The sequence below is a fragment of the Sus scrofa genome, chromosome 5 (assembly GCF_000003025.6).
Source record: "Sus scrofa isolate TJ Tabasco breed Duroc chromosome 5, Sscrofa11.1, whole genome shotgun sequence".
NCBI classification, from domain to species: Eukaryota; Metazoa; Chordata; class Mammalia; order Artiodactyla; family Suidae; genus Sus; species Sus scrofa.
This window is the reverse complement of record NC_010447.5, coordinates 25450775-25465434: the sequence shown is the minus strand read 5'-3', so window position 1 is coordinate 25465434 and position 14660 is coordinate 25450775.

Here is a 14660-nt window from a genome sequence, read left to right as displayed (position 1 = left end):
TACATGAACAGATATTTCACCAAAAATATATATGAATAGAATACAAGCACATTTTAAGATATTCAACATCATTAGCCATTAGAGAGATAATTAAAATCACATTGATATATCAGTACACACCCATCAGAAATGTTTACATCTTTTCAGTTTACAGGCAAATATAGTTCCAGTTTTAGGAAAGAGAAGAACAATGCCGTTGGCATGGTCAACATTCTATCTTAGTATCTCCTTGTTGAAATCAAGAGTGTCTTAGAATATTTTTGACAGAAACATTTTGCCCAAACACTGAAAAAAAGTGGATATATCTTACAAAGTCTATGAGATGGGTTGCAATTTAGAAATCTTCAAATCCAGACCCTTTATTCTAATATGAGAATAAATAGATATATTCTGTCTCATTCTTACCTGAATTAAATGCAGCTTTGCTGTTCCATTTATAGAACACAGGCAGAGTAGATCAAACAAAATTCTTAAAGGCCCCAGGATTTTCATAATGGTAAATGAACATTAGTTTCAACATGGAGTCACCTGTTGCATTTGTCCCTAATAAGAGAGTCAACATGTCCTTTGAAGCTTTGAAGCCAGGCATTGACTTTTCCTCTCCAGCTATGAAAAGTCCTAGATGTCATCTTCTTCCAGTATAAAGCTGGCTTGTTTATGCTGAAAACCTGTTGTTTAGTGTAGCCACCTTCATTACCTTAGCTAGATCTTCTGAATAACTTGCTGCAGCTTCTACATCAGCATTTGTGGCTTTACTGTGCACTTTTATGTTATGGAGATGGCTTCTTTCCTTAAACTTCATGAACCAACCTCTGCCAGCTTTAAACTACTCTGCAGCTTCCTCAGGTCATTCAGCCTTCATAGCACAGAACTGAAGAGAGTTTGGTCTTTACTCTGGATTAGGCTTTTGCTTAAGGGAATGTTGTGGCTGGCTTGATCTTTTCTCCAGACCACTAAAACTCTGTCTTTATCAGACATAAGGATGTTTTGCTCTTATCATTGATGAATCCACTGGAGTAGCACTTTGAATTTCCTTCAATAACTTTTCCTTTGCATTCAACAACTTGGCTGTTTGGTGCAAGAGGCAAGTTTTTGGCCTATCTTGGCTTTCAATGTATTTTTCTCACTAAGCTTAATTACGTCTAGCTTTCGACTTAAAAGTGAAGATGTGCAACTCTTTAATGTTGTTGTGTCTTAGGGAATAAAGAGGCCCAAGGAGCAGGAGAATGAGAGATAGGGAACAGTTAGTCAGTGCAGCAGTGAGAACACACATTGTCCTATATGGGTGTAGTTTGTGATATGTGAAAACAATGACAACAGCAACATTAGAGATCACAGATCACAAATACAAAACACTCAGAAGGGTAAGCGTTGCATTTAGGATGAGAAATAATATAGTCAATTACTCTCTACATTTTATCCAGGAATATAAACTTTATAGTATTTGATTTTCCTCCTCAGAATGCATGAAGATGTTTGCAGAGGCCATGTACTTTCGTCACTTAGACTAAGACTTAACTTTGTCTTGGACATATCAGAGACGTATCCTTGCAATTGAGGATATTATTTTAAAAGAAAGCATTCTTCAAGGAATGTGATATCAGCTTTTTATAGAGAACTGCTGCTTTCTATCCACAGCAACAAGTAAAATTCTCTATTACCCAAGCCTATACCAGAAGAAGGGGAAGGAATGAATTAGGAATGATGTTTCATTTGTACATAATTACCTTTATTTCTTCGTGTGGCTCATTTAGAGAAGGAAAAACATTGTTATTTGCATCAACTCCTCTGTTTTTCTTTTGGTAAAACATTTTGCAGTGCTTAGTAATAAAGATGATGCTTTATCTAGGTGTCTTTGGGATTAGCAAGTGGTCTATTGCTCACATTCGTGTAACAATATATTTTATGACATAATACTTCTCATTCCGTGCAAGGGTATAGTGCCATCAACCACACTATCTGGAGCCTTTTCCATACCAGGATAATGTAGTTGCTATTAAAAATAGGACTTGAACATAAAGAATGCTTTAAGAAGATCACATCTACATCTGCCCATGTGGATATGCAGTCAGTTGTTCATCTCCTTGCTCAGTATCATCTCAGTGACCACCCAGAAGAGGTGCCCCATTTTTGTCAGGGTTTTCTTTAGTAAAATCCTCCTCAAACACAACCATGTCCTTCCTGCTGCTTTGCTGCTGGGCAATCATCCTCTCTGCCACGGTCTGCCAGTCTCTCCTGGCTTTCTCTTTGCTTCCCACCGTTATGAGAATTGTCAGATCTCAGAGGTCAGGTGGTGCAATTCCCCCTTACTCCTACTTATTTCTCACTAACAAAATCCCTGATCAGTCGTTTCCATGTGTCTTGTAGCCCTTGGAGCAAAAGAGGAAAATCTAAGAAACACCTATCTTTGTAACTGTAGGACGTAGAGTCTAATAATTATACCCTAATGCCCCCTGTAGTCCTTTGGGATTTTTTTTTTTTCCCACAGCAGAATAGGGGTATGGTTTAGTGACAGGGAATTCCAAGTGATGGATACATCTGTATAATACTTAGCATTTTGTATTATTTGATATCCATTTAACTGATTTGTTTAACTGTCCAATATGCCGGTTTTTCAGACTCTACAATCTGGGTTCAAATACGTGGACAGCAATAAACAAAATTTTAAGTAGTACTAGATTTTGTCTTTTTTTACATGTATTTTAATTTTTATTTATTTTTATTAAACGCATTCTTTTTAAATTGAGTTATATTTGAAATACAACATTGTGAAAGTTTAAGGTGTACAATACATGATTTAATATGTTTATATTGCAATAGGATTGCCATAGCAGGTGAGCTAACACCTCTATCATGCCACATGATTATCATTTCTTTTAGTACTGGGAACACTTAAAAATCTAGCCTCTTAGCAAGGTCAATGTTTGTAATACAGTGCTGTTGCCTATAATCATTGTACTAATGATCTCCAGGACTTATTTTATCTACTAGTTGCAAGCATTTACCTTTAAACACCATCTCTCTCATTCTCCCAAACCCCCAGTGCTTGTTAACTGCTATTTCACTCTCTCCTTTTATGATTTTGTTTTTTGTAGGTTCTGTCTTTTAAATGATTCTTCTATCAAAATTGAAATCAAGCTAAAAGAAAATTCTTTTGTGAATTAAAGGTTTTCAGAGGGTTAGGTTATAATCTAGCTGACTTCTTTAGGGATATTTTTCATGCTTTCATTCTGTACAATATCTGCTGTGTAGTATAATGAACTTAAAGTGCTCTACAAAAAAAAAAAAAAAAAAAAAAAAACCCATTCTGGCACAAGGTGGGCCTGTTTATTTAGTACTATCCTAAATATATCCATTCTTCTATTAAGTCTGAGCTTATTTGTTTAATGTAACATTGACCAATGACAGTTTATAGAATCAGCAGAGTGATAGAATCCAAGAACATTTTAAATCTGAATAACTTCTAATTAATCAGAAAACAGAACAAAACTAGTCAACACAGGCAGATAAAAGATACTGTTATATATGAATATATAAAATGAAGCCCTTTATTAGCCTAATTTTTTATTGAAATATATTTCTAGTATGCTGAATTGTCACCACGCTAGAGCATAAATGAGGCCCCTCTTAAAGATTCTGAACCCTCACCCAAATTAAACAGAAAACTTTTCTCAGGAACTACCTCCCCTGCTATTTCCCTAAAACTCAAAGTGTGTTTGCTGATACTCAGTTACCAGCCCTGGTTCCCCTCAGTGTTCGATAGGAACACAGTTATACATGTGGGCTAAACGACTGCTGAGCTTGATGACACATGTACTGAAAATTTCATGACATACATGGCCTCTATTACTATTCCCACTCTCACTGCTGCTAGTAGAGTCAATGTAGCCAAAAGTTACGAAGTGACGGTGGACTGTGCACACTGCTGGTGGACATATGCACACAGTTCATGGCACCATCACAGAGGAAAAAGGAGACGCCTCCTCTGTAGTACATGCCTTTAAAAGGAAGAAGATAAACTCTTTCAAGAAGTGGGTGATCCCAAGGTATCTGGAACTTGAAGGCTATGATCTCATATACAGTGCTCACCTTCACTCTTGTCGTATCTTTTGCCAAACACCCAGGCTGCTCAGAGTATCTGAGACCCTGACAAAGTCACCCATTCTCTAATGGAAGTTAGACCTATGGGGGTCACTCTTTGCTGAAGGCTGATGGATTCACTTAAGTTGATTGGCACAGAGTCACCACTGCCACTGGCGCATATCTCTGGTGGAAACAGAGATGTCAACCGTATAATAAATATGTGGTAAATGAATGAATTCCCTGTGATATAAGGAAAATGATACTTTCCTCAGGGGACATATATGCTCAGTCAACAATATTACATATGTGTGGACTCCAAAATTTGCCAGAATTTACATTCATTCTTACTCTACGGTGGAAGCTGCCATTGGGATAACTGGGTCCAAAAGTTTTCCAGCATCAGCCACCATGGGCCCTGAACAAAATGTTCCACTTGAGTACACCATAGCAACTAGTCTATTAACTCTAACTCTCTTTACCTTAATGGTGAACAGACTCTAGGTACAATTGAGATTTTGTCGGTGTAAATATTATTAGACCAAGAAGTTCATGGATAACAGGTCAGTGGTTACCAAGGCTTAGGGGAGAGGTGGTGTGTGGGGGGGTATAGTTTTATGAAGGGGCCTTGTGGCGATGGAGATATTCAATATCTTAAGTGAGATGGTGGATAATAACCCTACACATGTAACTGTATAGAACTAAATTTATAAACACACACAGATGCACAAATAGGGAACTCTAAATAAGATTGGTGTGTTGTATGAATGCCAATATCCTGGTTTCCGTATTATATTATAGATTTTGCAAATGTTCCATGTTAGGAACCCGGGTAAAGTATATTATTAGTAATACCTTTATTTAAAAGCTACATATGAACTTATAATTATCGCAGTAACGACTCTAATTAAAAATTAATCCTCAAAGAAAGGAGGCCAAGACCCTACCTCTAATGCTTCCCTGCCTCATATCTTTTAAGTAAATTCTTGTATGCAAATATATAAAACACATAGCCAAATCTATTAGCAACATCCAAACTCTAAAAGTTAAAGGGATATTAAAGGAAGAGTGTGAATCTAATTACCATATACAAGCCCAGCTCTTGGCTCAGATAAAATATTTTATTTTACATATTGGAGAACACTATGCTATGAAATATATCTAGAAAACTTAAGGGTAAGAGAAGACACATAAGAATAAAGTGGAATAATGATAAAAGATGGAGCAAGTCGTAATGCTTTGTAGTTAAATTACCTCTATAATTTTAATCACTGTCTAACTGTGAAAGTCATTAATCTTTCTGCTAATATGTTTCATATACAAAATAATATCTTCTTTTATAAATGTGCTGTCGATATTAAATAAAATGTTGCATGAGAAAGCACCTTGCACAATTCCCGACACTAGCAAGAAACCAATGCATGTTAGTTGGATTGAAATTGTATTGGTTGAGGAAAAAACAATCAAACTGACACTAAGGTAATGGAAAAAAAGAGAAGGAAGGCCAATGTTAATAAATAATATAAATCAAAATCATATTGGATTGCTATTAGAGAGTTAAAGAGAAAGCAAGCTCTAAGCGAAGCTGAAGCTAAAGAACAAAATGTTGTGAGATTTAAATATTAGACAGGCAGTTCCCGTCGTGGCTCAGTGGATATCGAATCTGACTAGGAACCATGAGGTTGCGGGTTAGATCCCTGGCATCACACACTGGGTTAAGGATCTGGCATTACCTTGAGTTGTGGTGTAGGTCACAGACGCAGCTCGGACCCCGCGTTGCTGTGGTTGTGGCGTAGGCCAGCAGCTACAGCTCTGATTAGACCCCTAGCCTGGGAACCTCCATATGCCATGGGTGTGGCCCTAGACAAGGTAAAAAAGACAAAAATCTAAATAAATAAATATTAGACACAATATACACATTGAGTGGTACTTATCTTGGTAATTTAGATCTGATAAATTCTAAAATATGATGTTATATTAATATACCCAGTTATTACTATATTGCATGATACATAGGTTTGTTGATCAAACACATTAGGTATTTACTTCATAGCAGGCCAGTTGAAAAAAATTGATTGGCATTAATTACTACAAAAATGTACTGTAAAAGCAAATACGAGTGATGTAATTCATTTTATTCCTAGGTAAATATAAAGAAAGTCACAATAATGTGATATGCATTATTTGGGGAAAGAAATTCTGGGTTCTATAAAGTAAAGTGGGACAAAAATATTACAAATATTGTAAGCATTTATAAAATGTGGACATTTAATTTAAAAAAAAAGAAAACTTGCATTTAGTCTCTGTCTCTGACAATATATAACATTCTTTTATGATTCTACCTCCCGAAAGGCGAAAAGGAATATTTAAACACTCTCCAGGAGAGAGAATCTAGTTTTTTTTTTTTTTTTTCTTATATGGTTCCACTAATCTGGTGGTCCTTTTAGTGAAATCAAAGATTATACTGGGTTTAAGCATAGAAAAGTTCTTTTATCTTTTGAGATTTGGAGTAAGATTTTACAGAAGAGGTGATATTTGAGCTGGATTTAAACTGAAATAATATGAAATAAGACATTCCATGAACAAATATAAAAGTTTTATGTTATTTTTGGACAAATCATTAGTGGAACCCTTTTATGGAGCTATTTCATTAACTGAGTACAATAGACCAAATATTACAATTAAAGATACGCTTATGGTTTCGTCATTTAGGAAATTATAAGGATTTCAGGAGCTGTACGCCAGGAATAGGGACATGACCAAATATGTTTTTCTCATTATAAATCATATCACACTAGGCCATATTTGTTTTTGTTTTCTTTTTAGGGCTATACCCACCCCACGGCATATGGAAGTTCCCAGGCTAAGGGTCAAATTGGAGCTGCAGCTGCCAGCCTATGCCACAGCAATGCAGGATCCAAGCCGCGTTTGTGACCTACATTGCAGCTCACTGCAATGCAAGTTCTTTAACCCAATGAGCAGGGCCAGGGGTCGAACCTGCAACCTCATGGATATTAGTCCGGCTTGTTACCACTGAGTCTCGATGGGAACTCTGACACTAGGCCCTGTTTGTATTAATGATTTGATAATTATAATGTACAGATTAATGAGGTAGAAGGAAGCACTAATGATCTAGATAGCACAAAGAAATAAATACATAATTCCTAAAGAGAGTTTGGAGTAGAAGGTACAATCAGGAAAGAGTGACCCAGAGGTCAGCGATGTTAACAGCCATACTATAAACAGATAGGGCAGGGATTCCCCAGAGAAAGAGAACCAGGCATGGCTTCCTGAACAGAAGAGAAGCCATTTTTGGCCTAAGCCATTCTGTGATCTAAGGGCAAGCCTGGCCACAGTGCTTGCCCTTCAACAGTTCTCAAGAACTAATGATCTTAAAGGGACAAAAGAATTTAAGAACAAACTACTGTTATCGGACAAGAGAAGTAAGAATAAAATCAGCTGTAAAGACTCCTAGTTCTGTCTTAATGGTGAATATTTACCTGAAGCACATTCTTGAGCTATACTGCAGAATTCAAAGCCCCTCCAGAGCTCAACTACAACATCAGCTGGAATCTAAGGAAGGAAGATATTGACATTTTCTGACCCCCAAGACTTTAATCAGCTAAAGCCTGGTCTCTGTCGACCTTTGCCCTAATTCTGTGCTGAATTCTCTTCTGCTCAAGATCCCTCATGAATATGCATACATCACCCATATCCCTTCTTGAATATGCATGCAACCTTAGCTTAAAACCCTCTCAATCCTGCTGTTCAGGGATCCACAGCTTTGGGAAAGATCCCTGGTGTTCTCCTTACTGGCTGCATGCAATAAATCCTTCCTTCTCCCAGTCATCAGCTTGGTTGTGTCTTTTGGCTAGATACCAAGTGGTGATCAGGTTTTTGGGTGTCAATGTTTCAACTGACCTTTATATTAATAGACTGTATGGTATTTTGGAAACTTTAAAAATAGCTCCAAACATGTAAAAATCAGGATATTTCAAATAATAATGCAGGTTTTTTTTAGCTTACTTGAAAAAAAACAAAAACAATATCACAGCTTAGAGAAGTCTGCTCACACACTCAACAAAATTAATATTAGTTACTCATCATTTAGTTAGTTCTGGGCATGTTCTGTGCTGACTTATTACCTACTCCTGTCTATTGAAATAAAAGTTTTGTGAAAATTTATCTCGTCTATGTTTGTTACTACTGATTCTCAGTACCTAGAGTTATTCTAGATGTATATCACTTCAACATATACATAAATATATTAAATATATGTAATTAAGAATGAGGAGACAAAAGCCCATTTTTTGTGGGTTAAAACCAAGGCAGTAAGAGTAGTGAGTATAGATTACTAAAAACAACAAAAAAGGCTTTGACTTTAAAGGAAAAAAATAGCCAAAACTGTATTACTATCTTATATGTGTATGAACTCTGATATATAAGGTATTTTACTATTTTTAAAAGTTAATAATTTATATTAAGTATGGAAAGATAAGTAATGAACATGAACTCTTGACTTTTAATAAATACTTTGGAAAGGAGTATCTGAGATTTCAAGATAATACCAGATTCTGGTAATGATTATTAATATTTTAGCAAAACAAACAAAACAAACAAAAAAACACAAAACCTGGAAAACACAAATAATCTACACAGACCATCAATTTTGGGTTAATGTTCTACCCAAATTACTACCCAAACTACCCAAACAAATGTCTCCTGTGTACGAAATCTGTCACGTCTTAGATCTGGCATTGCTGTGGCTGTGGTGTAGGCCAGCAGCTGTAGCTTCGATTCGACTCCTAGCCTGGGAACTGCTATATGCTGCAGGTGCAGCCCTTAAAATGGAAAAAAAAAAAAAAGAAAAAATCAAATGTTCCCTAGAGCTAAAGAACTTTTTAAAAAAATTTCAACTCTATTTCATTCTTGGATAATGCTACATGACTAAGTCTTACTATCTTTCTGAGCCTGTATAATATACTGTATCATATATATATATTTATATGTATATAAATATATAATATAGGTATAATACACTTCCAGCTCCCCCAGTTTAATAATCTTTTTACACTGTGAATCATATCACTCATTTTAATCTTACCAGTCTTCTTCATTAAAACCTTTTTGTCATATTCTGGAAACTTGGAACTCAATGCTTTCAAGGTAATATCTTAAAAATAAAAGATTATGTCATATGCCTCTTCTAAAAAGTGCTTCTGCATATCATGATGCTATTATTTATATAATATAAACTATAGTAATATGTAAGATATATGACCTTATTTATGTAAATATTTATATGAATTGTACATCTGATAAATGATATTCCTGATTTCTCAATTTATCTAAACAGATGAGTCCTTAAATATAGACATTTAGATCCTTATTCATGCCAGAAAGATTATTCATTGCCAAAGTTACTTCATGATCATGTGACATCTATTTTCTTCTCTAATGTTTTATTTTTTTTGAAAATTCAAATTTTTTATATAATCTCTCTTAATCTTATACTGTCCTGCCCATGTTTATTGTCTCATTTATATTATATCCTTCACTTTATCCTCTAATCCTTAGATTTTCAACCTACATTGACCTCTTTGAAATTTAGACTCATCTAATATTCACTTTTTTGGGAACAAATGTCTCCCGTGTAGTAACTATCCCAGCTCTTCCTTTTATTTCACCTGCTGCATAAAGGCTGTGTTTCCCTATGTTTGGGGAGAAAATACACTGTTGTGATTAACAAATGGAAAAGGCCTTAACTGAGGGGAGCTGAGGAGATGCAGGGACTCAAAAAAAGTCCTTGCCTGATGGCAGAAAAACCTGAAGACAGGTTCCTAACCAAGGAAGGGAGCTCACCTGAACGGTACAAGCCAAAGGTGGGCTTCTGGACAGGATAAAAGCCTGCCTGTACGGTACAAGCCGAGGGCAGGCCTCAGGTTACAAGCTCTCATATTGATGTTGATGGGGAAGAATTGGGGCTTTCCTGGGAAAACAATTTCCATGTTTGCACTGGAGAACATGGATTGCTTCTCCGGTGACCTAGTCTTTCCTGTTTTATTTGTTATTCAATTTTCCTCAGTCTTTCCTGATTATTTACTTATTATTCTTATTTTCCATTCTTATTTTCCTGTGGTGATTTGTGATTTAACAAAGTTACAACAATAATATAATAAAAATTTCATCCTGGAAAGACTTTTCCCTATTCATATCCAGCTTAATTAATATATAGTGTTTATCTACTAACTAGTTACAGTAGTTAGTTACTAGTTAGGATTTTAATGAGGTTTATAGAAGTTAGACATATATTATTCTTGATCAAAAGAAACCCAGCTGTGAATTTTGTCCTTGATTTTAGAAGCTTCTAAGTGGTAGCTAATTAAGTTGATTTATATTTTCTTATACTGTCTTCCTGCCATAACACTTAAAGATATACATTAGTCTAAAACAAGATTTGTAAATGCCAGAATTTTTGTGTCTGTAACCTCTTCAGCTTGTGGAAATTGGCTGGCCATGAGATGGTTTGTGCTGAGTCTCCTCTTTCCCACATGATATGCTACACCTGTTTGTCCTTGAATCGTACTCATTAAATTTAGTTAAGTTAAAGATTTTAGAATGTGATGTATTGCTACTGTACCATGTGATCAAAAAACAAAGCCTAATAGTTAACCAATGTACTTTTAACACTATGATGTAATCTGTAGTGAAAAACTGTCTATATAATCAACCACTTATGCCAATAAAATTTGAGCAGTCCAGTGCCCTGAAAGAAGGGACAAAGAGGCTCTCTCTGTACATTTGCCGACACCTTGTCCCTCTCCGATCGGGAAAAAGTGTACACTCCCTGGCCACCAGAGCTGGCCTCCGGCTCTTAACACCTTATAGTTTCTTAAATTTTGAGTTTATTGTGATTATCTTCCATGTGTTTTAATAATGGAATTTAATAATTTAATAACAGAATTATCTCTCGGCCTCAATCTAATATAACCAGAGAGATGCTAAGTGAGCTTTCAGTTCTTATCCTCCTTCTTATGAGTAAAAACAGGTTTAGAAATACTATACCTAATCTTTCTCATATTGTAAAATATGTAAAAGTACAAATTATTGGTAGTGTATAGATATACGCAGATGTCTATAATTGAATGTGCATAAATGTTTATAATGTACAGTTAAACGCATAGCCATATATAGAGCATAGAGTAAAATGTGTGTAATTATGGAATTATTAGAAAACTTCTAGAACATTTATTTTATTTTTTAAAATTTTATAGCATTTTTATTACTCTACATTTATAGTTGTACAACAATCAACTACTTTTATCGCATTTACTTTAAACCTAGGGTTTGTTTTTTTTTTTTAGGGCTGCACCTGCAGCATATGGGAGTTCCCGGACTAGGGGTCAGATTAGAGCTGCATCTGCTGGCCTACACCACAGCCACAGCAATGCTGGATATGAGCCTCATCTGTGACCAATGCCTCAGCTTGTGGCAAGGATGGATCCTTTACCCACTGAGTGAGGCCAAGAATCAAATCCACATCCTCACTCAGAGGGTTAAGGATCTAGTTGGGCTCTTAACCCACTGAGCCGCAACTGGAACTCCAAACCTAGTCTTATTTTAAGTGCTTTATGTGTATCTAGAAATTTAATCCTAGTAAAAACTCCATAAAGTAAGTACTCTTACTATTATACTTGAGTGAAAACTGAATGGGGCAATTAAGTAAATTGACCAAGGGCCCTCAGTAAATAAAATATGATGCTGAGATTCAAATTCAGGCAATTTTGACTCTAATACTTAAACACTATGCTATACCATGACATAATTCAGAAAATATAATTTCATTTTACTGACCAATGGAAGAAAAAAATCTTAGATATGAATAACAACTATAAAAATACTAACATGTACACTGAAGGATTACACAAATTTTCATAAAAGTTCTGTGTCTGTCATCCCTAAAGAACTTCAAATTTAGGATGAATAAAGATAGTTGTTGAACAAAGTTGAAGTTACAATATCAAAAATATAGTACAAATTATATGCTACTTCACTTCTGCTGAATAACTTAGAAAAAATAAGAGTTATTGCCACGCAGAGAGGACTAAAGGTAATTCCAAATTTGAGGGAAATTTTTCTACTACTTCACCATAAGAAAGGCCACAGCTGAGTTTTCATGCAGATTCTTTCCTGTGTTCTTGCAAAAAAGATGAATGAGATGCAAGTCAGTGTTACTTTCATTCATAGTTGAAAGGCAGAGATCAGTTGACCTACTTGCTCTAACATCATAAAGCAGAGATGAGAATTGTGATAGAATACGTGTCTTGGAGAGAGGTTTATGAGCCTTACTTCAAAGAAGGTTATGCTTTAGAGTAGACAGCAATGCGGAATATGAAACAAAGTAATATTCAACCTATCCCAATTCACTGCAAATATATCTTATTCCTTTACATTGGGTTCTGTTGTAAAGCATGGCATCCAGACTGTGTGTGAGGTGATAGAAAACAAATGGACTGGAGAGTACTTAGTAAACTTTCCATTCTTAAGTTTTACACCTCTGTTCTTTGCCTTCCACAGAAAACAGACTCTAAAATGCATTGACTATTTAATTTCCTAGCGTGAGCTTCAAATCCATATTTTAAGCTTTAAAATTCTTTTAGTTTATACCATCAAAATAGATGTCATAGATACCCAAAGATCTCTTTAAATCATTTACGAAATCAGACAGGGTAGGTTAGGTAACTTTTCAGTACTTGCATACGTACACACATAACATTTTCCACAGCAGACTTCTCTCCCCTCCTGCCATCTTCATGTTCTAATAGTTATATACCCTTTTTGCTATGTCTCTTATAAATCTTTAGTAATAAGAGCATTTTTTAAAAAAATATGTAATATACTGAAAGTTAAAAGTCATATGTGCACTGATAAAAGTACTTTTCCTAACATCAAAAGAGTGGTGAATGCATTATAAAGTAAATATTTACTCAGTGTTTCAGATAAGTTGTACATTCATTCTTGAATCATTCATTACTTAAAAGCAAGGTAACAGGCTCCTTGAACTTGATGGAAAGAAGCCTTTGTCTAATTCTAAGATTCTCTCTGTATTTAGGATTTGTGTTTTTTCCCATAGTAACTTCACTTATTTGTACAGTACTAATAAATACAACATGCATTGCATCTAAGTCAAAATTCCTATTCTACCATTTATCACTCATGATATTACTGAGAAAATTATTTAACTTTTCTGGAAATGTATTTTATTTTCCCTTAATAGGGTTTATGCAGCTTACCTCACAGAATTGTTGTGAAAATAAAAGAAGTTAAATTACTTAAAATATTTAGTAGAATATCTAGCACATATTGCACTTACTGTGTATAACAGTAAGTGCTACTGCTGTTTTTGATACACTCTCAAATGACTTAATCAATACCTAGCCCAATCTTAGGCAAAACAAAAAACAAGAAAGAAAGCTGAACTCTATTTCTTTTGATTTGGCTAGCTAACGTCCTAAAGGATACATTGAGGAAGGTATTTCTTTTTCAAAATCAGACAATTAAAGGAGTCATTTATAAATATAAATATGAAACCAATAATAATTCTAAAGTTTAAAGCGAATCTAGAATAGCATTATTTTCAAATATGATGACTGGGTGGAAGAGGCTACTAACTGTAAAAAAAAAAAAAGGCATATTATAAAATAAATATCATTCACATAAGTAGTATTATAATTATTCATTCACTGGAAATATTTCAGAAGATGAGGACAACAGATAACCTATCCACACAAACAATTAAATATAGAGCTTACCTTGAGATTCTAAAAATGCAATTTCTACACTAAAATGCATATTTTTAAAGTTTGGTATTATGGGACCATAACTTTTTTTTTTTTTACTGTATATATGTCAACATGGTCACTGGGTGTTATCAAGTATTGAAAGACCAAAAAAAAAAAAAAAGGAAAAAAAAAAGAAAGAAAATCAGAATTTGGAATCCTGTCATTTTGCTTAGAGGAAGTTACGAAAACATGGTGAAAATCCATTTAACAAAAATATCAATTACCAAAAGAAAAGAAAGAAAACCCACACATTAGTTTTAAAGTGTCTAAAGAACTCGATTTTCAGCAGAATCCATTTACAATCCTCAAAGTGACACTGACTCCATTAGAGACTGAGTGTAAGTAAACGATCAAGCTTAAAAGAAATGCTTAAAGAGCCATAAGTCAGGAAGAGTTTGAAAGTGAGGGGATTATTAAGGTTAACTGTTGTAAGATAAGAAGGTGAGAAGCCTTGACAGAGCAACAAGATAGTTATCACTGCTTTAAGGTAAAAATCGTTACTTTAGAAGGGCAATTTAATTTGTTCCTAAATAAAAGAAGATTGATTTTCGTTTTCATTTTGTAGGTTTTATTTTCCTATTGAAATTCCAAGCTAGGGATGGAGGAGGGTGGAAAGGACAAAAATACTGATGCTTTAAAAAAAAAAAAAAAAAAAAAAAAAACCACTTGTTAAATTCATAAATATATATTTATTTTTGTGACTATTAAGAATTGAAAAATAAAAATCCCCAAACAATT